The following is a 14,205-nucleotide window of genomic DNA, read 5'->3' as shown; positions in this document are numbered from 1 at the left end:
CTGGGTTAGTAATAAGAAAGCAGCTCATCAGAGCCATAAAGTTTAGACCCTGTCTAAGTCACATGGCTAGAAATGCATGGAATCAGGATAGAAGTCTAGTTACTCTAAAAGCCAAGTGTAGATTTTTTTCAACACCACCTGCTTTTCACTACCATCTAATTTAACTGCCAATCAGTACATTCTCAGAATAATATGAGATATGTTTGGGTACTTTAAAAAAAAAGCCATGTAATTCAGAATCAAAAGGAGATGACGAGAGGTAAGATAACTGATAACCAACATCTAAGAGAAAAAGCCAGAGAAACTTCTGGGGTGCCCGAAAAGTTCTCCTCATGGTTACGTAGGTGTATACATATGTTAACGTGCACTGAACTATTTTTTTTCAGATAAATAAAAATTTATGCTCTTTGCAGTATGTACATTATATCTCAGTAAAAGGAAAAAATCTAAAAGAAAAATCCCTAATTTATATGTTAGAAGAACCAAGAGGCATTTATTGTTGCCTGTTTAACATGCATCTTCACCTTCTTTCTTACCAACAGATCCCTTACAATGCTAGGGATTGGGCACTAGTGATAACATATCAATCCTTTTGCAGATGAAGTAGTCAACGAGATAGAAGCAAAATTTACGGAGTGAAGCTTCTAGGAAATTTCCTAACAGAAGACCAACTCACCTAGGAGGCATGGCTTTCCACTCTTCCCCCTGCTTCCTGACTGAACCTCAACTTGGCAGCTGGAAGTATAATAGCCACTGTGAATGAGAAGAGCCTTGGGATAGAAGCCAGGGTGAAGGAGTGTGGAAGAGAAGGGCAGAAGCAGCCTGGACTCTTAGTAACTACAGAAAGCTGTCACATGAGCTTGGAGCCGATTACACCCTTGCATGAGAGAAAAATAAAACATCTAATTTGGTTGAATTTATGATTAATTCATAGTTTAACCCAGCCCTAAAAAATAGAGCAATGCATTTGGAAATAAGGTGTGTGAGTATCCCTGTATTTTTCCGATATAGAGATAGCTAACCTTATTTTCTTATTTTAACAGAAACAGCAATGTCCTGCTACTCTTCCTACGACAAAGTTGCTTAAAAGGTTGCAGATGGTTCTACAGAATTGAAAAAAAATTATGAATTTTTATTAGTCCAAGAAAAAGGAGACAAGGAGACTAATGTTTGCCTTATGAGAACTGCCTCAGCTCCCACTGTGCCTCTTTCCTCCTCCAACACACCCAAGTCCACCATTCCGGGAAGCCTCAGCAATGCCCGGGCGTGCAGCTCACAGAGCATGTGCTGCCGTCCATGTGCGAGGTCTGTGCAATGCCATATTTACTTTTACAGACTCGGGTTTTCATGTTTAAGCAGGTTTCTCCATCTTACTGTAATCATTTTAGAAGATGGCATAGAATAGTTAACCAGGCTTTGAAGCCAAACGAACATATATCAGAAATTAGGCTTCAGCATTTACTCTCTGTCAGCTTAAAATTCATTCAATTTCTCATCTGTAAAAGTTAAAAAAAATCTTTCATAAGACTGTTGTAAAGTTTAAATGAAATAATGTGTTATATACCTATATGAAGGACAGCTGTTGTTAATGATATTAAAGCAGAAGTCCTTTTTAAATGAGTAATGTTCCTCAGAGTCCTTACTTTCGTGGTCATACAATCTATTCAGCAAACATTCATTGTTGCCTAAAAAGTAAGGACCTGGAACCGGACCTGGGTGCGGGCAGTGGACAGGGTTCTGTCGAGAGTCAAAGATGGCAGTGAACGTGTACTCAACGTCAGTGACCACTGATAACCTAAGTGGACATGACATGCTGGTCTGGATCAATTAGCCTCTGCAGTTGAAGAGTTGTGCTCAGGGGCTGCCTAGTGTTAGTTTATGGACATGCTGTTCCCTGGCTCCATTGCCTTGAAGAAAGTGAAATTCTAAGCTAAGCTAGAACATGGGTGCATCCAGAACTTCAAAATACTACAAGTAGGTCTTAAGAGGATGGGTGTTGACAAAATAATTCCTGTGGACAAATTAGTAAAAGGAAAGTTTCACGAAAATTTTGAATTTGTTCAGCGGTTCAAGAAGTTTTCTGATGCAAACTATGGTGGAAAAAGACTATGACCCTGTGGCTGCCAGACAAGGTCAAGAATTTGCAGTGGCTCCCTCTCTCATTGCTCCAGCTCTGAATAAACCCAAGAAACCTCTCAGTCCTAGCAGTGCAGCTCCCCAGAGGCCCATCTCAACACAGTGAACTGCTGCGGCTCCTAAGGCTGGCCCTGGCGTGGTGTGAAAGAACCCCGGTGTGCGCAACGGGGACGACAGGCAGCTGAGTTGGTGCAGCAGTCAACGTACTGAAAATTACTGTTGAAGACTTGGAGAAAGGGAGGGATTTCTATTTTGGAAAGCTATGGAACATTGAATTGATTTGCCAGGAGAACGCGGGGGAAAATGACCCTGAATTGCAGAGGATTGCAGACATTCCGTATGTCACAGATGAAGGGACATCTGATGAAGGAGGCCCACAGGAGGAGCAAGAAGAGTATTAACAGCCTGGACCAGCAGAGCAACATCTGAATTCTTCACTTCATGTGCTTAACTATAAAATACTCCCTTTTATTATCCTTAGAGGACTCGCTGGTTTCTTTTCATAAGCAGAAAGTGCCTCTTCTTAGGGTTCACCTGGTTCACCTCGGACACAAAGAGGCTGACTGTGGGGCTCACCGTGCAGATGCGGGTCACACTGAGTACTGGAGAAGGTGTTATGTAACATGCTGAGGCGGCGACCTCAGTGGAGAAATGGAAAGGCTCAATTGAATTTTTAAGCTAATGTGAAATCAGAGAACGCTGTAATAAATAAATGCCTTAAGAGTATTTAAAATATGCTTCCATATTTCAAAATATAAAATGTAACATTACAGGAGATACTGTGTTTGACACTGTGTTTGGGAAGGAAGGGCCAGACCTTGGAACCTTTGGAACCTGCTGTCACAGGTCTTATAGGGCTGCTTGAAGCCTCACAGGCCTAGGCTTTGGTCTAAAATGAATATTTAAAAAGTTGTCCTGTAAAGCCACTTGGTGTCATTGGTCAATTGCATCCTTGCTAAAAAGCAAGAGGCATTGTTTCCTGGATAACAGAGGATGTGTTTCAGCCCACAACATAGAGATGTTCGAGTTGAAGAGCTTGGTTTTCATTAAGTATTTCTCTGTTTTTCCAGTTATCCCCAAAATTTCTATGTATTACATTTTTGGGGAAGTGAAGTGTGCCCAGATTTTTAATCTAACAACTACTTTTGGGGACTTCCTCACATCTCTGGGATTTGAATGGGGATTGTATCCCATTTTACTGTCTTTTAGGTTTACATTGACCACGTTTCTCTTCTCTGCTCTCCTTGCTCACTGGGGACTCCTCTTTGGTTCCCTGAAGTTTGCTGCTTAGAGCTGGAAGTGAAGCAGGCAGGTGACCATGCTGCAATTCTTTCTGGACCTCTGGCAAAGGGAGTGGTCAGTGAAAGCCATCGTTACCTTGGGATCTGCAAGGCTGGGGTATTTTTGGTATCTGCTGTCCACAGCTCTCCACTGTAATCTGAATACTTTGCCAGTGCACTAGTTTCTTTGGAGATAAAATGCATTGGTGTGTGGCTAAATGTTAATTTTCTTTTGCAGAAAATATAATATCGTGTCTAAATTAATTATTAATACTTAAAATATTTCATTCCTTAACGCTCCCTCATTTGCAGGATTCTGGAAAATGTGTCTCACCCACTACTGAGATTGTTTAGCCCCTGATGTATCTATATTGATTAGTTTCTGGTGGTAGCTTGTCCTAAAATGTGTGTAGAAGGCAAGTGTTCTATGATAAAATTGTTGTGTAGTGCGTGCTGTGTGGAGTTCAGAGGAAACCCAGATTCAGTGATTAACAATGCCAAAAAATGTGTGTAGAAAGCAAGTGTTATACGATAAAACTGTTGTGTAGTGCGTGCTGTGTGGAGTTCAGAGGAAAACCAGACTCAGTGATTAACAATGCCAAAAAATGCGAGTAACTAGCCATGGTTCAAACGGCAGTGGTGCTGTTTCTCTTTTGCGGCCTTTTAGACTTTAATTGCCCTAAAATTCCATTTTATTGGGAACCCATTTTCCACTTGGTCTTTCTTGACAAGGTTGTTTTTCACTTTAAACAGTTTCTAAATAAAATTCTATACTTCAAGAGTAAAAAAATAAAAATAAAAATAAAAAAAAGTAAGGAACTTAGGTAACACAACCCTAAAGAAATACCAACAACTAACAGTTTCCTTTTGTTTGCTCAGTACTCTGCACTTCATAATTTTATTTGACTTTCAGGAAGGTGAATATTAATTTGCCTACTCACTTTATTAGTTAAGCATAAAGTTTACTGTGCGGCTCACTCAAGGTCACACAATAAATGACAGTCAGGATTCAAATTCGGACATGTCTTTTGACTCAAGCTTCAGTATTTTTACTGCTACGTAGCTTGTTAGTTAATTTCAAACTTCAATTAATTTCTCAGAAACGCAAACAAGAAAACTAAGATTTCTTATGAAGAGACACAAGGGAACAGATCCTTATCACTTATTTTTTTCTGGCAAAGAATGACTTACAAAATACTATCAATTATAGATAGTGTCACTAGATATCACGAGTAATTTTAATGACAATTCTTTGCACGAAGTATTGAAACTACTTATTAGAATTTCATGGAACCTAACACTGAGAAACCAGGTTGAAATACTGGGGACGTGTAAGAAGAAGAACTGTTACCACAGACTGAGGTTCCAGGGAACGTCTGGAGAGTAGAAAAGGGGTCAGAGATTGGCTACCAAGTGACAGGGAGGCTGGGAAGGCTGCCGCAAATGAAATATGTGCTTAGAAGTTCAAAAACTATACAACAGCTTTGGGGAAAGACCAAGATCAAGGTTGGGTTCCTTAAGCCTATTTTTTTTGTACTTCTGTTTTTGATTCCCCAAGTCCAACTACATTGGGAGTCAAGGCATGGAATCTTTTGGTATTGGATTCCTTGGCTCTTCCCATACCATTAGAAATGGTCCATCAACATGTTATGAGCCAGGTTACAGTATTTCTCTGGATCATTTGTTAATCTTGCATTTGTTTTTGCAGCCAATCCTTCCATCTGGTATACTAAGGTATCTTTTTGAGGAGATTTCTGATAAACACATTTGATATTCAGATTTCAAAGCCATATCCATTACTCTTTAGGAAAATACTGATTGTGATCTGCAATATTTACACATGTGAAATAATTATTCCTTTTGATTTTTTATGGGATTGTCGGCATCTTCCTTTGACACAATGTTAGGGCAGCAAATGGTTTTTAGTGTTCCTGGGGAATCTGGTGGCACACTAACTTACATCAATCTGCATATCAAATTATACAGGCTCACTCTTCAAATATGCGGCATTAAAAGCATTTAAACTATGATACTTACAGTACTTTAATCAGATAAGAAATGTGATAAGAATACCTACTTTGTTTTAAAATTACTGATGTAAAGTAAAATTCTACCTCTCCACATTTTATTCAATAAATATTTATTGAGCACTACGTATGTTCCAGCACTGTGGCAGGCACTGGGGGAGGTGACAGTGAATAGATTTTAAAAAGAAGACAGACATTGATCAAATAATCACTTCAATATAAAATTGCAGTTATGATGGAAAACTGCTGGGTATTATGAGAGCATGTAATTATACGGAAACAATCACATGGGCTGCAGCAGGGAGACATGATAGCTCAGGACTGCAGTGGAGGTGGGCAAGCAGCAGCCAGGTCCGGGTGCTCCACAAGCATGGTGACCTTCACTTGGACCAGTGTGCAGGTTACGGGCATGGGGAGCACCTTCATTGATAAAAACCAAAACAAACAAACAAAAAACTGTGGAACTCCTGAGCCTGGTATTAAGGTCCATCACAAAATGTTCTCTATGGATCTTTCTATAGACACTTAGTGCACCTACCTTCCTAGGCACAGCAGGCTGCAGCCTCACTGAAAAACTGGTCACTACCAGTGCACACCAAGTCAACAGGACCACTGAACGTTTTTTTTTTTTTGCTCTTCTGCACAAAAACCTCCTTTGGTTTGCCTGGTAGAACGGTCATCTATTACTGACGACAGTTTAGAATATACCCACTAAACAACAACTCACTATCTTAGGTGCTTAAGAAGTGTTGATGAACAAAAAAGGATGAAGATTCCTGCCCTTGCATAGCTTAAATGTGAATAGCAACAGTTTGAAGTACGTTGGGCACATTAGGCTTCATTGAGAAGATGATGTAAGACCTGCAAAAGCCTTCTGTTAGAAGTGTGTCTTATGTATTCTATCATTCTTAAAGTTACAATTTTCTTTCATTTGAATTCATAACTTCAAATTCTGAACAGAAAACTTCAAATTTCCCTTTGGAATAAGGTATTTTTGAACAATTTGGCCCATCGCAGGTCTCAATAGTTGTCTGGGGAATGAATGAATGGAAGACATTATAAAAAGGCCAATAATTTATTTTTGGAAGAAACAAGTATTTCCTTAGCAACTCTCTGGTAGGCACTGTGCAAAGTGCTTTACACATATTATCTAATTTATATAGTACTTATTACTCAAGAAGAGTAGTTTTCAACCTTTGGCTGCTTATCAGAATTATCTGTAGAGTTTAAAGAATTTATAGATAGCTGTGCTAAACCAAGACTCAGATTAAAAAATAACAGGTGATTTTCTTGGCACCCTTTTTTTTTTTTAAGGCTGCATAGGTGACCTTCTATGTAGCCTGAGTTGAAGACTACATCAATCTTCACATTAGACTTACAATGGTACCAGATTTCTTACCGTGTTTCTAATAAAGAAATGTTTACAACAGATGCAGACTTACATGTTATCAATTCAACTGAAAAACACACACAGATCACCTTTCTGATCAGTACTGCATTAGGTGCTGGTGATATAAACATGAGTACAAAAGGGTCCCTGCTACTGTGGGACTCTTTATGAAAAGGAGATGGATTCTCAACAGTCCGGCAGGTTCTGCTGGAGGACAGAGCAAGCATAGAGCACCGTGGAAACATAGAAGCCTTAAAGAACGGGATGTGAGGAGAGGAGAATCACCAACCGTTGTTGGATGATATAACTACTGATCCAAGAAACTGGTAGCTCTGTTCCAAATAATCTGGCAAAGACTAAAATACAAAGAAAGGCAAATTGTCCTGTTTGCACCATTTTAGAAAATTCTAAAAATCACAATATCTTCAAAAGGTATATGTCAGATTAACTAAGTAGCCATGAAGATTTTGATGACAATGTACTTTCACAAGTTAGACTTCACATTTTCATAGGTAATTGAGACAAGTATAAATGAGCCATAACCGAGAAACTCAGTATTAGGTTACATTACATGAGTGAGTGACCTGAGATGAAGGAACTGGGGCCAAGTCAGGAAGGGCTTTGCTAGCGGGTGTGGTGGCTCACACCTGTAATCCCAGCAATTTGGGAGGCTGAGGCGGACAGATCGCTTTGCACTCAAAAGTTCAAGACCAGCTTGGGGAACATGGCAAAACTCTGTCTCTAAAAAAATACGAAAATTAGCTGAGTATGAACATTAAAGAGTAAAGTGACAGCGGCACCATCTCTTGCCTGTGGTCCAGCTACTCAGGAGGCTGAGGATGGAGAATAGCTTCAGCCTAGGAGGTGGAGGTTGCAGTGGGTGGAGATCATACCACTGTATACCAGCCTGTCTCAATTAAAAAAAAAAAAAAAAAAAGGCCTTGCTAAAGTGATGACTTCTAATACAAGAAACAGTCTTGTATCAATTATTTAATCCACCCTATTTAAAAATAACTTGCTAGCACTAGCAATATTGCTATATTTGGTGGGATTAGAAACTGCCAAGGCTGAATGCCACATACTTCCCTTAAGCAACCCCCTTCTTTTTCAAATTGCCACATATGCTTTACACTCCTTTGTAATCAGTTTCCCCGACCATAAACTTCAAAGAATCCAAGGGGCAATCATTATCCTGGAGAAGCACACACAGGGCTCCACTGGAGCTGTACTAACATATGGTATGTGTATGTATCCCATATTGTTTTCCCCAAATTCCAAAAAGTGGAATGTAAGACATATTTAGCTTCGATAGTTTTAGATAAAGAACTGTGGAACTTTAATGATAGCTATTGATAGCCTTTACAATGTGTGACATGCTTCCCATATATGACATGCTTTCCATTTCGCTTAACTTTACATTTACAACAACCCTAGGAGGTCAGTACTATTATTGTCATCCCCATTTTACTCTAGAGCACAGGTTAAATAACTTGCCCGTGGTCACACTTCAATTTACTACATCTTTATGCAGCCTTAATTGAGACACTGTTTTAATTATATTACTTTGGCTAAGACAATATGCATAGGTTTTTTCCCTCTATGTAAGATGTCTTGTTGGGCTATGTACCTATATGTATTTATTATTTCCAATGTCTCTAAAATTTAGCAGTGTCTAAGACTATATCCAATACCTTTTATAAATCATTTCAAAAAGGTTGCAATTGGATTAAATACTTCTATTTTATAAACTTACAAACAACATAAATTCATTTTCACGTGGTACAGCAATCCTTATAAATGGCAGATAAAGGAAATACATGGATGTTTTAATGATTATTTTCCTACTTTCTAATGTGTATGTCTACTTTTTGGTCCAGAACACTGAACAAAAAAGCATCACAGTAAGAAACAACCAACAAAAAAGCAAAGCATTTATGCCTTTACACTTGCAGTGTGCTCCAAGTTAGGTCTGTGCTACTCTGCACAGAAAATGAGCAGATATGAGGTGAGCTGGAAGCAATCTATCACCTGGTGATAACGAAGGTGCCAATGATCATCTCCCCATAGTCAGTACTACTTACTGAGCAGCAGCAAAATGCCCAGCAGTGACAGACACATAAAATAAAACACGATCACAAATTCCGAGTGCCATGGGCCAGGTTCTATACTAAACTGTTTAAGTATATTCTCTCACTTTGTTTTGTAGGTGGGAAAATTGAGGGTTAGTGAAAGATCACATACACAGCTGCTAAGTGGAAAGGTCAGGTCTGCCTGACTCCTAATCATATCATATTTCCACTCTATCTTGTTTAATATACTTTGGAATTGACTATCTTACTCTAATTTCTGGGAGATTAACCATGTCAAAACGCTGGGTACACATACTTTAAGACACCGATGAAAGAGAATACAAAAAATAAAACTACAACTCAGTTACTTACTAAAATTGGGGTAAAAATCTAACCATAATAATACATTTTGTAATTACAAAGAAAAACTGGGAGAGAAATATAGTTACCATGGATATAATGACTTATTAGTATGTAAACTATTTTTATATCAATTATTTAATGTACTTGTTAAAATTCTATGGACAACCTAAATTCAACACATCCCAAATGAACTTATTGACTTTTTCCTAAATCTCATTGCCACTTAAATTAATTACATCACTGTCTACCCAGCAGGTTAAGTGAGAAACTGAATTTATCCCCTACCCTCCTCTTTCTCAGAACTCTTCCAGAAATTGCTTACTCTTTTCAATTAAAGAGTTCTTAAATATATTCATACTGTCAGACAGTCACTGTTATACTGTAAGTTCAGGCACTTATTGTAAAAATATTGGGTCATAAGTCACAAATATTTTTAAGGTTCTCGATGCACACTCATAAATTACCTTCCAAAAGGAACATATCCCTTCATGATGACAAATACAAGCAAAAAATATGATCCACACCATGTCTGAATATTATTTCAGTTTCTAAAGTTGTGAGTCTAACAATGACGTATGAATGGATTCTGGGGAATTCAGGCACCGACATTCTCCATTACAAGTCAACCTGCAACAAGTAACTTTGAGCTCTGTCCTCAAGTCTGTGCTTCTGACACAGTTTAGGACTCTCAACAATCTAAATTAAATGAGCCTTTAACAACTTTTTATTGCACAAATAAGGTATAAAAATGGCATGCATAATTTTATTTAGATCATTTGTTGGGATTTTATTGACTGGAGACGTTCTCAGAAAAGACTATAATATTTTCTGGATGTAATACTTAAACTCATAATAACAACAGTTACATAGAGACGTAGTATAGCAGAGTGCTTAGATTGCCTGGGTTCACATGCCAGCTCCAGCACTCACTCTCCATGAGTCCAGGGAAGTTAAACTGTCTCTGTGCCACAATTTCCTCATCCATAAAATGGTGTAATAATAGTAGCTACTGGCTGGGTGTGGTGGCTCAACGCCTGTAATCCGAGAACTTTGGGAGGCTGAGACAGGCAGGTCACTTGAGGTCAAGAGTTTGAGACCAGCCTGGCCAACATGATGAAACCCTGTCTCTACTATAAACACAAAAATCAGCTGGGCGTGGTGGAGCACTCCTGTAGTCCCAGCTACTTGGGAGGCTGAGGCAGGAGAATTGCTTGAACCTAGGAGGTGTAGGTTGCAGTAAGCAAAGATGGTGCCACTGTATTCTAGTCTGGGTGACAGAGTAAGACTCTATCTCCAAAAATAAATAAATAAATAAATAAATAAAAATAAAGTAAAATAAAATAAAATAAAATAAAAGTAGCTAAACAGGCTATATTTGCTTACAATGGTAAGCAGCTACTATACGCTACTATAGCAAATTTATTGAACTATTATGTATATTACATCTGCTATCTCACTTAATTACAATGTTGTAAGTCAAATAGTTATCATTTTACAGATGAGAAAAGACTCAAAGAAGTAACCTACTTAACATCATAGAGCTAAGAAAGTAGTAGAGCTCACATTCAAACCCAAGCTTTTGTGGATTTATAGCCACTGTCTTTTTTTTTTTTTCCTCACAATCATGCTACCTCATTTTAAAAGTCAGAAATTATACAAAAGTTATTATTCTCCTCCACTAAAAAGAGACTATATATGCAAGATTTGTAGGAAAAAAACTCTTTTAAAAATCAGTAAATACATTTTAAGAATGTATGAAACATGAGAAATAAAACATGGGAAGACTTTTGAGTAGGTCTCTATCTTACAGACTTAAAATTCTACAGTGCAGATTTAAAATGGGAGGTTTGATCATCAACACAAGTGCTTTTTAGAAACCCGGTCACATAATCTACATTTTAGTAATGAACCTGCTTCCCTGGTATGTTCACTCTCCGCAGCATCTGTCATTGCTATGAATGGTTGATCATAAGTACTGCTGTAGTCTTCTCAATGCTATTAAGCAGATGGCAGCGCTAAATCCAAATGATGTAGTACATCTCCCTGGTGGGCTTTGTTTTCATTTACTACCATTATTCTACAATTCCTCAGTGATAAATCTCATGTGTTCTCAAGAACATTAAAGAGTAAAGTGACAGTGGCAATTGATTTATCGCCGCTAGCATGCCTTTGCCCTGCTACCGTGTTGTCATACACTTGTGGAGATCATGCATGAAGATTCCATGTGGTGGTCTTCTCTACATTTATAGGAACCCATTTTTTCCCCCTTACTAGTTGCTTTTGAGTTAGGCAAAAGAACGTAAGCTTGGTCTCAAAGAGAACAGAGTATGAGGACTAACTGATATTAATTAGCTTTGTGACTTTGGTCAAGCTCAAATTCTGTGAATGTCAACTCCTTTTGTAAAATTAAGGAATGACAATCCTACAGGAGTTCTTAGGAATAAAATGACACAATATGTATGAGAGCACCTGGATACATAGTAACTCACACTTGGTAAGTATGCAATAGATATTTCATTCCTCCAAACTTTGTTAAGTAAATGAATCTTGAGAAACATTTTCCTTTTTTATTAGTTTAATTCTAAAGAAATATTCCTGATGAAGATACAAAACTTCTTATTTTCAATATGATCAAGGCATTAAATTTGGTAGTACACTGTAACTTAGTGAGAAGCTCAGTCTTGCTTCTCGGACTCATCTAATCAAATTTTCAGTATGAGCAGTGTTTCAGGTTGTCCACTGACTGGTGACACAAATGCTCAGTGTAGCATTCACCAAACCCTAGCCATTCAGGGACAATTCTCAGGATATGCAGTATACTTGCCATCTACATACACACCTATCCTGTTTGTGACTTCATATTAACTCTCCATGTTAATTTTCTTTTACTTTAAATAAACTTGCCATCACTGAATTATAGCAATAATCATAAAATCATGGGTTTGATATGCTAACCACACTCTTTCAATAACTTTATAATCTAATCATTAAAAATTTTTAAGAAGTCTGCCCATGTAACGTCTGAAATCATATTGTGAGACGTCAATGATATGCGTACTACTCATTAGTATAATGGAATGAAAATGGACTTTGAAATCAATAATGTCATTAAGTGTGTCACTCAGGCTACTTAAACTCTTGAGTCTCAGTTTTCTCAATAATAAATTGAGGATAATATCCCCCTTTTAAGGTTAAAATTAAGATTAGAGGGTGGTTGTGTGTATGTGTGTGTGTGTGTTTAAGATTAGAGGGTGGTGTGTGTGTGTGTGTGTGTGTGTGTGTGTGTTTAAGATTAGAGGGTGGTTGTGTGTATGTGTGTGTGTGTGTGTCTGATACACTACAGCAGATGGTCAATATATAATAACCATAATGAGTAGCAATACTTACACATGCTAACACTCAGTCTTGGGATGTTCCTTCCCTTTTCCCTGTCAGAGCTGACAAAGATTCTCTGCTTGGCTAAACTTTAGTCAGCCTCCTGATCCTTCTCCTAGGCCCATCTGTGCAGCTCCTTGTAAAATCCAGTTTTAAAAAAGAATCTTGCTGAGTCAGTTTAGCAAGAACACGCCACCCATGATATCTGATCACTCCAATATCTGATCGGGTTCCTTATCCTCCCCAGGGGAGGGGATGTCTGACCAATCTGGACTGCCTCTGGCAAGAATCCTGTTAGGTCGGTTCAGCCAAAATCCCCCCTACCACTGATGTTTCCTCTCAGTAATTTTCTGTCTCCTGACCCCAGCCTGGCTTCTTGGCTATGAATTCCCACTTGTCCATGCTAGATACAGAATGGAGCCTGGTCTCTCTTCCCCACTGCACAGTCCCACTGCAGTGGTCCAGGTATCTATTGCAGTGGTCCTGAATAAAGTCTGCCTTACTGCGCTTTAACAAGCGTCACCAAAGAATTTTTTTTCTTTACAGGGTTGTAGTTGCACTTTTTCACCACTCTCTCTACTCTTTGTTTTTTTTTTACCTGAGAATTAAGTATTTACAGGTTTATGGGGTAATTTGGGTTGATATCTCTTGTTTTTGGTTGATGTCTAATAGTACTGTGTTAAAGTATTTTTGTTGATAGTTTATAATGCTAAATTTTTATTAGCACTTTTCGAGACCCTTTATGTTTTATTTAGTTAATGATCATCACTATAGGAGCCAAATAGTTCTTTGGAGAATTTATACTTACTCAGAAACACAGAGTAAACATATTATGATAATTATTAGGATTGTAAATAAGACATCAAATGTAAACTAATTCCACTTAGTTTAGAATAAAATAAAGACATTTACAAAGGGTTTCCAGGAGTCAGAAAAAGTATCTGTGCAGATTTAAACCATGTCGGGGCAGAGGAAGGGCTCTCAGGGCTGAGGCCATTATCACCCATCCGTTTTGATTCACTATACTAGCTATTCGGAAGCTGTGTATCCACAGGAAGTAATCAACAACTATTTTTGAGCCAATGTGTATTAGAATAATTCCCATATTGTAAAGAATAGTTTATATGTCTCTTCATAGTAATTGTGTCAAAATCTTGTTATTCATTACATGTGTGAAGTCATACAAACAATGCTTTTGTTTTATACTGTAAAGTTAGCATTAACAAGGTCATTACAAAAACCAATGGGGAAATGTAGCAGAACTACACTGCATTTTTTACAGGAATTCTCATTGGTACTCCGATTTGAATGCAAGGTATTTGAAAATTGGGAGAAAAAATTCCTAATCTGTAAAACTTCCAAAGAGAAACTTGTTTCTGTAATATAACAGTGTCATAATAATGAGGACTTCAGGAGTTTAAAAGTCACTACGGAAAGAATCCCTTCCACACAACAGATCATCCTCACCGGCAGCCAGGCCACCTTGCTATCTTATTCAATTTTGTTTTCAGGTGGGATATGGCTGTTGACCTTCCCAACTCTCAGCGTACAGGAAATACTGACAC

At 38.1% G+C, this 14,205-nt stretch overlaps 1 protein-coding gene and 1 pseudogene across 4 annotated transcripts in view; one reads left to right on the top strand and one right to left on the bottom strand.

Annotated features, from left to right (window-relative positions):
• KHDRBS3 (KH RNA binding domain containing, signal transduction associated 3) overlaps positions 1 to 14,205 on the bottom strand; it is a 201,299-nt gene that overhangs the window by 28,672 nt on the left and 158,422 nt on the right. The gene's annotated exons all lie outside the window — the stretch shown is intronic.
• On the top strand, positions 1,603 to 6,508 carry LOC144330640 (microtubule-associated protein RP/EB family member 1 pseudogene; annotated as a pseudogene). Its single transcript, XR_013396976.1, has one exon. The product of XR_013396976.1 is annotated as a microtubule-associated protein RP/EB family member 1 pseudogene (transcript).

Source organism: Macaca mulatta, chromosome 8, assembly GCF_049350105.2.
Source record: "Macaca mulatta isolate MMU2019108-1 chromosome 8, T2T-MMU8v2.0, whole genome shotgun sequence".
Classification (NCBI taxonomy): Eukaryota; Metazoa; Chordata; class Mammalia; order Primates; family Cercopithecidae; genus Macaca; species Macaca mulatta.
Note: the sequence above shows the minus strand (reverse complement) of the source record. Positions and strands in the feature narration are given on the sequence as shown.